The sequence below is a fragment of the Salmo trutta genome, chromosome 3 (assembly GCF_901001165.1).
Source record: "Salmo trutta chromosome 3, fSalTru1.1, whole genome shotgun sequence".
Lineage (NCBI taxonomy): Eukaryota > Metazoa > Chordata > Actinopteri > Salmoniformes > Salmonidae > Salmo > Salmo trutta.
In genome coordinates this window covers 30243827-30255063 of record NC_042959.1, presented here as the reverse complement: position 1 = coordinate 30255063, position 11237 = coordinate 30243827, and the positions used below count along the sequence as shown (strand labels likewise).

The following is an 11237-nucleotide window of genomic DNA, read 5'->3' as shown; positions in this document are numbered from 1 at the left end:
TTTGAACAGTGAGAGACAGAATAACAACAAAAATATCCAAAGAAACGCATGTCAAAAATGTTATAAATTGATTTGCATTTTAATGAGGGAAATAAGTATTTGACCCCCTCTCAATCAGAAAGATTTCTGGCTCCCAGGTGTCTTTTATACAGGTAACGAGCTGAGATTAGAAGCACACTCTTAAAGGGAGTGCTCCTAACCGCAGCTTGTTACCTGTAAAAAAGACACCTGTCCACAGAAGCAATCAATCAATCAGATTCCAAACTCTCCACCATGGCCAAGACCAAAGAGCTCTCCAAGGATGTCAGGGACAAGATTGTAGACCTACACAAGGCTGGAATGGGCTACAAGACCATCACCAAGCAGCTTGGTGAGAAGGTGACAACATTTGTTGCGATTATTCGCAAATGGAAGAAACACAAAAGAACGGTCAATATCCCTCAGCCTGGGGCTCCATGCAAGATCTCACCTCGTGGGGTTGCAATGATCATGACAACGGTGAGGAATCAGCCCAGAACTACACGGGAGGATCTTGTCAATGATCTCAAGGCAGCTGGGACCATAGTCACCAAGAAAACAATTGGTAACACACTACGCCGTGAAGGACTGAAATCCTGCAGCGCCTGCAAGGTCCCCCTGCTCAAGAATACATATACATGCCCGCCTGAAGTTTGCCAATGAACATCTGAATGATTCAGAGGACAACTGGTGAAAGTGTTGTGGTCAGATGAGACCAAAATGGAGCTCTTTGGCATCAACTCAACTCGCCGTGTTTGGAGGAGGAGGAATGCTGCCTATGACCCCAAGAACACCATCTCCACCGTCAAACATGGAGGTGGAAAAATTATGCTTTGGGGGTGTTTTTCTGCTAAGGGGACAGGACAACTTCACCGCATCATTTGACGGGGCCATGTACTGTCAAATCTTGGGTGAGAACCTCCTTCCCTCAGCTAGGGCATTGAAAATGGATCGTGGATGGGTATTCCAGCATGACAATGACCCAAAACACATGGCCAAGGCAACAAAGGAGTGGCTCAAGAAGAAGCACATTAAGGTCCTGGAGTGGCCTAGCCAGTCTCCAGACCTTAATCCCATAGAAAATCTGTGGAGGGAGCTGAAGGTTCGAGTTGTCAAACGTCAGCCTCGAAACCTTAATGACTTGGAGAAGATCTGCAAAGAGGAGTGGGACAAAATCCCTCCTGAGATGTGTGCAAACCTGGTGACCAACTACAAGAAACGTCTGACCTCTGTGATTGCCAACGAGGGTTTTGCCACCAAGTACTAAGTCATGTTTTGCAGAGGGGTCAAATACTTATTTCCCTCATTAAAATGCAAATCATTTTCTAACATTTTTGACATGCGTTTTTCTGGATTTTTTGTTGTTGTTATTCTGTCTCTCACTGTTCAAATAAACCTACCATTAACATTTTTGACTGATCATTTCTTTGTAAGTGGGCAAACACACAAAATCAGCAGGGGATCAAATACTTTTCCCCCCCACTGTATATGATGAATGATTCATGATTTTTATTTTATTTGTAGAGGTAACTCAGCGACAATTACCCAAATACTAGTTATTTGTTATTTTGTAGAGGTAATTCAGCGACAATTACTCAACTACTAGTTAGTTTTGCAGAGGTGATTCAGCGATAATCATCTAATTTAATTTGTAGAGGTAATTCAGCAACAATTACCCAAATACTAGTTATTTGTTATTTTGTAGAGGTAATTCAGCGACAATTACCCAAATACTAGTTAGTTTTGCAGAGGTGATTCAGCGATAATCATCAAATTGTATTTGTAGAGGTAATTCAGCGACAATTACCCAAATACTAGTTATCTGTTATTTTGTAGAGGTAAATCAGCGACAATTACTCAAGCCACCTTGACCTATGGGGAGGGTGGTTTATTTTTGTATTTTTGTAGAGGTAATTCTGTGAAAATTACCCAGTGAATGAGTTGAGTTGTTTTTGAATAGTGCGTTGTATGTTTCATTTGTTTGTTTGTCTGTGGATTATGGCGGGTTTTATTGGGTAATGGCCCAATGGTGGAATAAAAAGTTAGGAGTAGGACAGAAGTTATTTGAATAAAAGGTTGAACATATTTGTTAGTGACACTTTCCTACCATAGGACTGTATAGGAAATGTACAACCCTTAGTATACCAGTAAACTATTACAAGGAAGTTGTGTTCTGTAAAGATTTTCATAGAAAATTACTTTGTGACACTATTACCAGGGGCACTGGTGAATATAATATTATTTTTACTCTACACCCTCAAGATATAATATTAGGAATTGAAATCTATCATGCGGTTGTCTCTGTGAGGCCAGTGTGTGAAATATATTTGAGTTTAATAGAACCGTTTTCTATAGCCTGGATTAAGTGGGAGTAGAATTAGAATCACAGTATCACCCCCCGTTGTTTAACACACACTGAAAGGAGATAGAGAAGAATTTATATAGGCATATTCATACATATTACACCCACAGTAGGATAACCCTATAACCCTACTGGAAAACACATTACACGCCGACTATCTAAATAAAAAGCCGGAGCACCATGGCACAGTCAAACCAGAATGAGGGAATAGGAGCAATGAAGCCTGTCACGCCTGTTGAATATATACAAAAGAAGTTTCCCGCTGTGGAATTTACATTCACTTTTAAGAAATGGCATGTCTGGACAGAGATGACAGGAGAAAATAGATATCCAATGGATGGTTCATTCAACAAGACTAGGTTGGATTTAGTCAAGGAGATAATTCAGACAAGAAAAATTGACAAAAAAGGGGGAATAAGAAAAGTACCCTTGTATCAGAAACTGTGATAGGAATAATGATGCTGGAAGGACAGAAATTCATGAACAAGGCTACCATGACCAAACTAAAGCTGGAGAAAACAATAGAGTGCAGGAGGAAAGAAATTAGTCAGGACAGAGGTACAACAGGTGTACACCCCACCGCCCCGCCGCCGTATGAGACTCAACCCAGAGGACCCCCTGGGTGACTATACACAGATCTACCCTCTCATACCACTGACAGAAGAAAATGGAGAAGCAACCACAATTATCCTTAAGGGGACTCTGATGAAGGAAATGGATGACACAACAGCAGCAACAAGCGGCATGAGAACAATAGAATTGGATGAAAAAAGGAGGCCCAGTTCCTGGAGGGAGTCTCCCTCGCCACCCCAACTCACTCCACAAAAAGGAACAGACTGGAAGACCCTAGACATATGGCCGCCTGTAGAAAAGAAACTAACTATTAAAGAAGTAAAATAAAAGTACAAAGTGTTACCATTCATGGGTGACCTATTCAGAGACCAGAGAGAAAGTGAAGAAAGAAAAAGAGAAAAAGGGAGACTGGAAAATAGTAAGTTGTATGCATTACGAAAGGAGGAGAGGAAGTTGATGGAAGATCTGTAGGGGTTCATATCTGATTAGGTTAAAGAAACAATGGTCACAGACGATGAGGGAGAAAGTAAAAAGTTAAAGGATGATGTCAGATGAGCAACGGAAATGGTACAACAATACCAGAGCGAGATTGAAGAGTGTGAAGAGCAACTGAGAGACTCATGGACAAACAAAGAGGGTGAGACATTCCGCAATATGCCTTTGGTGTATCGTACAGGTCCTGGAGGACAGGTGACTCAGGAATACAAGGCTTGGAGTTTTGGAGACCTGGAAACAGCAGTGAAAGGCATGCCCAGGATCTCGAAAGGAGCAGAGGGTTGAATCAGGACTTTTGAACATCTACACTGGCACAACGAAAACCTATGCCTGGGTGACCTCAAGGCACTGCTGGCAAGGATGATGACCCCAGGGCAACTGGAGACACTGCTGGCGAGAGCCCGCATCGAGGATGCCCCACCTAAAACAGTATTGGCTGAGGTAAGAACACCCCTGTGGAGGACTCTGAGAGATGAATACCCCACGGTAAGAGATATGACCAGAATAAGCCATGTGGCCCCCGACGAAAACTCAGATTTCGCTGAATGGCTTGAAAAGTTTAAAGAAATATGGAATGAGGAACTCGGAGAAAGATATGACCAGAATGACACTGGATAACGCATGTTCTATGATTATACTGCCAAGAATTGCCCTGAACCCATCAAAAAAAGGTTGAAGATGAAATAGGATGGGACCGAAAGACTGGGGGAGAGAAAGAAGAGTATCTCAGACATTGGTTCAGGAACTGGAAGAAACAAAAGAATGATGAGAAATCGAGGAGAGGAGGACTAGACACTGCACTGAAGAAGGCACAGCTTGTACAGATCGAGAAAGGAAGTGGTGGTTTTACTCACAATGTGATGGCTGCTCAAGTTGTTTCTACAGGCTCACCACAACCACAGCCTGCGTGCCCAAAGTAAAAAGCGTGCCCAAAGTAAACTGCCTGTTACTCAGGCCCAGAAGCTAGGATAGGCATATAATTGGTAGATTTGGATAGAAAACACTGTAAAGTTTTAAAAATTGATGAAATTATGTCTGTGAGTATAACAGAACTGATATGGCAGGCGAAACCCCAAGGCCAACTCCTCCCAGATTGCAGTTCCTAGGGCTTCCACTAGATGTCAACAGTCTTTAGAAAGAGTTTCAGGCTGGTTTTTGGAAAAATGAGCCAGAAATTGTAGTTTTTCTAGGTGGCTCCCATTTTGGCTGTAGTGTTTCCAAGCGCGTGGAAGAGAACGCGTTCTTTGGTATTTTTCTCCGGTAAAGACAATAACGATTCTCCGTCTTTATTTTATCGTTTATTTATGTATTAGGGTACCTAAGGTTTGATTATAAACGTTGTTTGACTTGTTTGGAAAAGTTTATTAGTAACGTTGTGGATTAATTTTGTATGCATTTTGATGGAGGGAAACTGGGTGGATTATTGACTGAAGCGCGCCAGCTAAACTGAGTTTTTATGGATATAAAGAAGGACATTATCAAACAAAAGGACCATTTGTGATGTATCTGGGACCTATTGGAATGCCAACAGAAGAAGATCATCAAAGGTAAGGCATTTTTTATATTGCTATTTCTGACTTTCGTGTCACACCTGCCTGGTTGAAATATGTTTTTCATGTGTTTGTATGTGGGGCGCTGTCCTCAGATAATCGCATGGTTTGCTTTCGCCGTAAAGCCTTTTTGAAATCTCACACCGCGGCTGGATTAACAAGAAGTTAAGCTTTATTTTTATGTAATACACTTGTGATTTTATGAAAGTTAAACATTTATAATACTGTAGTTTGAATTTCGCGATCTGCAATTTCACCGGATGTTGGCCATGTGGGACGCTACCGTCCTACCTGCCCATTTATTGGACATGACCTACCATTTCTAATAGACACTGGAGCTCACTGTTCCTGTTTAGGCAAACCTGGACAAGTTGTTCAGGCTTCCCTGAGCAAATCATCAGTTACAGTAATTGGGGCATCAGGACAGCCCAGAAATGTGTACTGGACTAAAGCTCTGACACTAGACTTTGGAGATGGGGGTAGAATCACAGACCTCATGTTAAATTCACCTGAAACACCTGTAAACCTACTAGGTAGAGACTTGTTAACAACCATGAACGCCACCCTGACGTTCAGAGGAGTAAGGCTAACTGCAGATATACCATGGATTACTGGAAGAAATACCATCCCGGTTATGATGAACCAAGTCTACACTGAAGACTTTACTACTATCGTGGGAAGGTCTCATAGAGACACGTGTTATCAGCTGAAACCTTTGAATCTCCACACCATATCAGAATGGTTAATGCCCTATGATGACATACTGAACCAGAGAACTTTCAATCAAGTCCTGCATTGTACTATGTTCTATGACAGGGGGTCACAGGATGTAGACTACAGGATTGATTGGATGGATTACATGAAAGGTACTCACCCGTATGTCATCGTGCAGAACTGTTACACGGGCCCTGAAAGGGTGGCAGCTGGGGTGGAAGTCCCCAGACATGCATGGCCATGGTTCAGGGGATGTGATAAATTCTACCCTCATGTTATACTTCGTGTAAACCCTGGATATGAAGCAAAAGACCTGGGTCCTATGGTGAGGAGGATGAACCAAGACAGAACGTGGGTGAAGAGGGAGGATTTCAAAATAACTTGCTGTAATGTCTACAGCAACATAGATGGAGACCTGAAGATTGATATCGAAAATGACTATACCTGTGTGCCCTGTGACCCCGAGATAATCTTCTATGAGGAAACCGCACCCCAAGGTGTATTCCCACCTCAAAGCATGGTTCTTACTGCAGAGGAAGAAAGAGATCTGAAGGAGGTCAACTCCGCCCTGTGGTCAAGCGGGGGGAATGAATTAGGCAGAATAAGGTCAGCAGAACCAGTGATAATCAAACTTAAAGAGGGATGTGCCAGATCAAGACAGAAACAATACCCCATGTCACCTGAAGGAGAGGAGGGAATTGGAGAAACAATAACCGACCTATTGGGAGGAGACATGATTTTCCCTTGTCACAGTGATTGTAACACACCCATCCTCCCTGGTAAGAAACCGTCGGGAAAATACAGGATGGTTCAAGATTTCAGACCACTATTGCAGTAGTGGAACAAGAAATGGCAGTTGTTCCAGACCCTTCGACCATACTCATCAACATTCCAGCTGTGTCAACCTATTTCTCCGTTGTTGACCTGAGTGGTGCTTTTTTCTCAGTGCCTCTAGCTGAGGAGAGCAGGCATCTCTTTGCATTTACCTCCACGGGAACTCAGTATTCTTACAATCGTCTCCCACAAGGTTATGCTTGCAGCCCTTCAATCTTCAACAGGGTGCTCCAGGCTGTCCTAAGAGACCTTGAGTTCCCTCATAGGAGCACTCTTGTACAGTATGTGGATGACCTACTGGTTTGATCCACCTCCCAAGACGAGTGCAGGAAAGACACCCTGTATCTACTAACTGAACTCTGTAACAAAAGACACAAGGTGTCAAAGGACAAACTACAGCTCTGGAAAGAGAAGGTGTTGTTCATTGGACTGAACATTTCACATCAGGAGAAGCATCTATCACCTGAGAGGATTGAGGCTATCCTGAGTACCAAACCAAAATCAGTGAAGGAGATGGTTTCTTTCCTGGGATGTGCAGGATAATGCAGAAATTGGATCTGTGATTTCTCCCTCATCACCAGACCACTCAGAGAGATGTGTGCAGGCGGTAACAGCAGAGTTCTAAACTGGGGAAAAACAGAAGAGAAAGCATTCAAGGATTTGAAACAGGCCTTGGGAATGTCTCCTGCCCTTGGCTTACCAGACTACTCTAAACCATTTTTCCTATACATAGGGGAAAAGAACGGGTTCGCAACGGCTGTGGTAACTCAGAAGAACCAGGGGAGGATGAGGCCTTGTGGTTACTATTCTACCAGTTGAAAGGGGTTCCCATCCATGTGAAAGAGCAATGGCAGCGACTGCATTCGGCCTTGATAGAGCACAGAACCTGTTACTAAGCCACCCTGTAACAGTATTTGTGTCACATTCAGTAATGGCAATACTGAATCATAAAAACTCCTGTATGACAGGTACAAGACTAGCAGGCTATGAATGCTTGCTTACTCAACCCAATGTTGAAATCCAAAGATGTTCTGTTGTAAACCCTGCACAACTGTTGGCGTCCCTTGAAGATGGGGAGGAGCACAACTGTGTTGGATTAAAGACTGAGGCACACACAGGTAAGAGTGATTATGCTTGCATTGGTAACAGCCTAGCTGATGAGGCGGCCAAATTGGCAGCATCCCGTTGTCACACACATGCACTCCACTTTCAGTCGGTTGTTTCATCTGAAACTACTGAACTTGAGAAACAGCAACAGGCTGATGTTCTTAATCATCAGGTTTGGAGGGACAAAGAGTGCGCCCTTTGCCCTAAATCTGGATTATGGTTACATGGTTTGACGGGTCAACTGTGTTTACCCTCCACCATGATCTCTGCTGTTTGCCGATTGGCTCATGGTGTGAGTCATTCGTCAAGGGGGGATATGGTGGAGAAGATTTCGGCCCAATGGTTTTGTCCGAATTTGATGCAGCACATAAAACAGTTAATCTACCGTTGCGCGACATGTTTATTATATAACATAGACAAGGGAACTCCACTGAAACCAGGGAAGTTCCCCACTCCACCTTGCTATGGATTTCAGAGACATGGTAGAGCGAAAAGAAAGAAAGAGATACTGCCTGGTGATTATTGACCGGTCCACCAACTGCGATGCGCGAACAGTTGCAAAATTGCTAGTCAGGGAAATCATACCCAGGTTCGGAGTGCCTGAGGTTTTGTCTGCAGACAATGGCACCCATTTCACAGGAGAAGTGGTTGCCCAAGTGGCCAAAATGATGGGTGTTGACCAGAAGTTTGTGTCCATCTATCACCCGCAGAGTAAATGGATTACAGAGAGGGTTAATCAAACGATCAATGGGGGGCTTGCAAAAGCCTGCCATTCCACAAAAATTAGCTGGGTGGAATGCTTGCCCTTGTCCTCATGAAAATGTGCAGCAGCCTTAACAAAGGTATTGGGTGTACACCTTACGAGATGTTAACAGGACGACCCATGAACACACCAGGTGTTCGACCTATGACTGACCGACAGATAGACATAACTGAGGCACAGTGTGACCACATTGAGTACATGAAAGAACTAACCTCTATTGTCAGGTCTCTCCACTCTGCCTACAGGAAAGCAAACAGGGTTCCCCCAGGTGAAGACCCTGACGAGCTTCCCATAAACGTTGGAGACTGGGTGAAACTCGGGGTCCACAAACGTAAATGGAACCAACCACGATGGATGGGTCCGTTCCAGGTAACCATGGTGACACCAACAGCCCTGCGAGTGGCGGAGAGGTCCGGCTGGCATCATCTCTCCCACTGCAAGCATCTCCCAGAGTGGAAGCCATGGATGAGCGACTGGAGGGAGGGAGAGTAGGGCCCCGAGAGCATCTGAAGGAGGAAGAAGGTACAAGCCAAAGGACAGAAGCAGAGGGCCCAGACCAAAAGGCCGGAAAGAAAGATGAAGAAGAAGGCTCTAGCCAATGAGCAGAAGAAGGAGGCATCATTTTACACTCACACTCAGGTTTTATAACTAGGAAACAGAGACTACACCTGGTCTGGTGGTTTGTTTTCCCCATCGTCCTTTCCATGGGCCTCCTTGTTGGCGAAGCCACGGGATCCCCTGGGGGATATGAGGAAAACAACAAATGGATACAAAAGGTGAGAAAAATTGGAAATCAGACTAAGAGGCCAGGAACCCAGGTTTTAGTGGTTAGAAAGCCTACATCAACCACTGAGCTGTTTGGGAGTCAGGTTGAGCCTATGAGAAGGACGGAGTTTGAATGTGGCTTTTTATACTTTATGCAGAGAGGTAATGAGAAACAACCTACTAGGCGAAGAGAGACCACAGGACTGTTCTTTGGGAGAAGAACTGAGAGGTTAGCCTGGAAACATGGGACACATGTATGTTGGGATGGTCACAAGAAGGGAGCAAACTTACCTAATGTGGTAGAAGGAAGCAGGCAGATCCCTCTATGGCCTAGATCTCACCTCGGGAGAGGAGAAACTATACTAAAGGGGATTTTAGTGTGCTACACTTACAGCAACAGGTGACAGGTGTAAACCTTTCCGAGATAGAGGAAGGCATGGGAGCACCTTTTGGATGGATGTGGGTATGCAGTGACAAGGGATACCTCACTTTACCTCCTGGATGGGGGGGTTGTTGTTATTTGGGGAGAACAGAAATGCACATGTTAAGAATTCCGGTCACCGATCTTTTCAATGAGACAGGTAAAACCAAATCTGGGGAACTGAAGCGTGCCAAACGAATGATCCCAGACAATCAGGAAGCCTATGGTCATGTCCTACACCCGTGTGAGATTTTTGGTATGTCAGTCATAACCTCCTGGGGTGTGGCTGACCTGGGAAAGTGGGTAAATAATTTTACCTATTCTTTACAGGCCCATATGAATTTAACGATCCGAGGATTTAGCCAACTCTCATTAGATGTCCAAAATCTGAACGCAGTCGTCGACCGCCATGAGTTGGCTTTAGATTATCCTTTGGTGAAGGAAGGAGGACGCTGTAACGTACTGGGTATTGTTGATCCTGACAATTGTGTTATGCTCCCCCCTGACTTCTCTGAGAATATGACTGCGATAATTGATAAGATTGCTGATCTTAGTAAAACTCTCAAAATCTGAAAAATCTGTCTTTGACAAAATTGGTGACTGGTTTAATGCTAAATTTTGGAAATGTAATGGGTAAAGTTATGTTGACTTTGTTTTCATTGTTTACTCCTGTACTTGTAGGAGGATTGATGATTTTAGATACTGTTTGTATTTGTAAGAGAATGACTGAAACTGCTCTTGAACATGCTGGAGTGATGGTGTTGGTGGAAGCTGATGCAAATCGTGATGAAGGTGAGGCTGGTGCATTTCTGGTTTCTCTTAATCCCATTGTCTATCCAACTCGTGAGGTTCTTCCCAGGACTCAGGAGGAATGGGAATATAGACAGACTCACCCCACCCCACCACCATTCCAGGAACCTCAGGAGTTGTTTCTCCCTTTAGCAGGCCATCCCTGGGATTAAATGGATCCTGGGGATTTGCCAACACGGTTTGATTTCAGAGAAGAATATTATGATTGAACCTGTGAGACTTATTAGTCTCAGAGGGGAGAATGCAGGGGGTGGGTCCCATTCTTAAATGGAAGAAGTTTGGAACAACCAAGGCCCTTCATAGAGCTGGCCGGCCAGCCAAACTGAGCAATCGGAGGAGAAGAGCCTTGGTCAGGGCGGTGGCCAAGAACCTGATGGTCACTCGGACAGAGCTCCAGAGTTACTCTGTGGAGATGGGAGAACCTTCCAGAAGGACAACCATCTCTGCAGCACTCCACCAGTCAGGCCTTTATGGTAGAGTGGCCAGACGGAAGCCACTCCTTAGTAAAAGGCACATGACAGCCCGCTTGGAGTTTGCCAAAAGGTACCTAAAGGACTCTCAGACCATGACAAACAAGATTCTCTGGTCGATGAAACCAAGATTGAACTATATGGCCTGAATGCCAAGCGTCACATCTGGAGGAAACCAGGCACCGCTCATTACCTGGCCAATACCACTCCTACTGTGAAGCATGGTGGTGGCAGCATCATGCTGTGGGGATGTTTTTCAGTGGCAGGGACTGGGAGATTAGTCAGAATCGAGGGAAAGATTAACAGTGCAAAGTACAGAGAGATCCTTGATGAAAACCTCCTCCAGAGCACTCAG

At 44.3% G+C, this 11237-nt stretch overlaps 1 long non-coding RNA gene across 1 annotated transcript; it reads right to left on the bottom strand.

The window, feature by feature from the left end:
• Positions 1-6758: 6758 nt before the first annotated feature.
• Positions 6759-8980, bottom strand: LOC115172342 (uncharacterized). The gene is made up of 3 exons (XR_003871425.1): positions 8629-8980; positions 7010-7172; positions 6759-6905 (listed from the first exon to the last, which is right to left on the bottom strand). It is a non-coding gene; the product is annotated as an uncharacterized LOC115172342 (long non-coding RNA).
• Positions 8981-11237: the final 2257 nt, after the last annotated feature.